This window comes from Octodon degus, unplaced genomic scaffold (assembly GCF_000260255.1).
Source record: "Octodon degus isolate 3935 unplaced genomic scaffold, OctDeg1.0 scaffold00034, whole genome shotgun sequence".
Lineage (NCBI taxonomy): Eukaryota > Metazoa > Chordata > Mammalia > Rodentia > Octodontidae > Octodon > Octodon degus.
This window is the reverse complement of record NW_004524610.1, coordinates 17,717,396-17,719,786: the sequence shown is the minus strand read 5'-3', so window position 1 is coordinate 17,719,786 and position 2,391 is coordinate 17,717,396. Positions and strand designations below refer to the sequence as shown.

General features: G+C 45.3%; 1 pseudogene; it reads left to right on the top strand.

Moving 5' to 3' along the window:
- LOC105742062 overlaps positions 1-1,934 on the top strand; it is a 46,482-nt pseudogene extending 44,548 nt beyond the window's left edge.
- The last annotated feature ends 457 nt before the right edge of the window (positions 1,935-2,391 follow it).

The window sequence follows — 2,391 nt, the reverse complement described above, 5'->3', positions numbered from 1 at the left end:
TGAAGTTCAGGTGCAGATCTACAAAGTTTGGATTTATCCAGCTGTGCCTGGCTTGGGTCTGGCTGCTGTGCTCAGCTCCTTCCTGCTGCTGCCCTTTAGGGTGTACCTGTTGTGCCCTTCTGGCAGGATGTTCTGCTCCTGGACTAGCTGGGTGGTTCTGTCCTCTACACTCTCTGCAGGGATTGCAGCTGCAGGGTTACACCCCAAGCCTGTATGCCAGGCCTGAGCTGAGCCTGGAGAGGACAAGTTGGAATAGGGTGAGAGGCAGCTCCCCCCCACACTCACGGGGTCTGGGCTAGGACTGGGTCTTCGGGTTCTCGGAATGTGGCAGAAATTCCTACTCGGTGGGCGGGGTGGGGGAGGTGCTGCGGAGTATTGGGCGGTGTCCCCATGTGGTGGAAGTGGGTCTCATCCACCCTGCACCTGTGCTGAGACCAGTAGTAGGTCCTGCTGGCGCAGGGTAGCCAGAAGCTCTCCGTTCTTAACATTTTGACTTATTTATTCCATAGATGAAAACTGATCACTGCCACATGACATGTCCTATACCAAATGCTGAAAAGACAAAGATTAGTAGAGAGGGCCTGTTTATAGAGAGCATTCTCTGATGTAAGAAATTAAAATTTAAATAAATAAAGAATTATAATGAGTACTATTAAGTGCTTAGATAAGAGACAATGGAAGAAATGTATGAATAGTTTAGCTGAAACATTGTTGAATTTTCTGAGAGATGGGAATCCTGGAACTCATCATCTGAATTTTCTTAGTTCACGTTGCAGAAAGTTCACATAGGAAGAAAAATCACAGGCTGGTTGGCTTAAGCATCAGATGCTTCTTTCTGACAATTCTAGAGGTTGCAATTCTGAGATCTAGGTGCAGATCCCTTTCATATTTTTGGACAGCTGTCTTCTGGGTGTCTTCAAGTGATAGAGAGTATGATACCATGTTCCTGGGTTCTTTTTATAAGAACACTCATCCCATCCATTCAGGCTCTCTCTTGTTACCCAATACATTAGTTAAGATTTCAGGTGAGCTTCTTTTTCTGGGAAACACCAAATGAAGGATGATGCCTGTGCAGCGAGATGAGCCAGAGCCTCCAGGGGTCCAGGCATGGTAGGCCACGGTGGCTTCTGCAGAGGCCTTGGCAATGGCTGTCGAAGTCGTGGGTGTAGTATAGGCCAGGGTCAATGCTGAGGCCATGGGGCTTGGGGCGGTAAGGCCTAGGACAAAGAGTGGATTCCTGTCACCAAGTTGGGCCAGCTGGTCAAATACATGAAGATCAAGTCCCTTGAAGAAACTTACCTTTTTTCCTTATCCATCAAGGAATCTGAGATTATTGACATTTTCCTGGGCACATCCCTCAAGGATTAAGTTCTGAAGATAGTGCCTGTGCAGAAGCAAGTTCGTGCTGGCCAGCAGACCAGGTTCAAGGCATTTTTCATCATTGGCGACTACAGTGGTCATGTTGGCTTAGGTATAAAGTGTTCCAAGGAAGTAGTCACTGCCGTTTGTGGAGCCTTATCCTGGCCAAGCTCTTCATTGTCCCCGTGAGGATAGACTACTGGGGAAACAGGATCAGCAAGCCCCACACTGTTCTTCGCAAGGTGACAGGCCGCTATGACTCTGTGATGGTGCATCTGATCCCTGCCTCCAGAGGCACTAGCGTTGTCTCAGACCCTGTGCCCAAGAAGCTGCTGCTGATGGCTGGTATTGATGATAGCTACACTGCTGCTAGGTGCTGTACTGCTACTTTTGGCAACTTTGCTAAGACCACCTTTGATGCCATCTCCAAGACCTACAGCTTTCTGACCCCTGACCTCTGGAAAGAAACTGTGTTTCCCAAGTCTCCCTATCAAGAATTCACTGACCATATTGTGAAAACCCAAACCACAGTCTTTGTCCAGAGGACTCAAGCTCCAGCAGTAGCTACAATATAAAGGGTTTTTACAGAAGAAAAATAAAATAAATTAAGTCTGAAAAACAAACAAAAAAACCACAAAACAAACAAACAAACAAAAAAACCCCCAAAAAACAAAAAATGATTTCAAGTGAGTTTGTTTCTGGGAAAAAGAATGTAAAAATATTTCATCCACTGCATAAGTACAGAGGAAAAATCACCAGGAATAGCTTATAACATAATGTAAAGAGCAACTTGGGATTAAAGAGAGAGAAATACAACAAAATGTTGTTGGAATTAAATTGCAAATCAATTTGAAAGCATTGCCATGAATTCTGGTAAGCAGCAGTCAGTGGAGATATTTCAATAGGATATAATGTGATTAAATAACACTCAGGCCTATTGTGGTGGTGACGTAGAGAGTAGAGGGGAGTGAAGGGCAAAGAAGGACATCATTTTGGAGGTGGGCTGTGAGACTCAGTACAGTGAGACTTTTA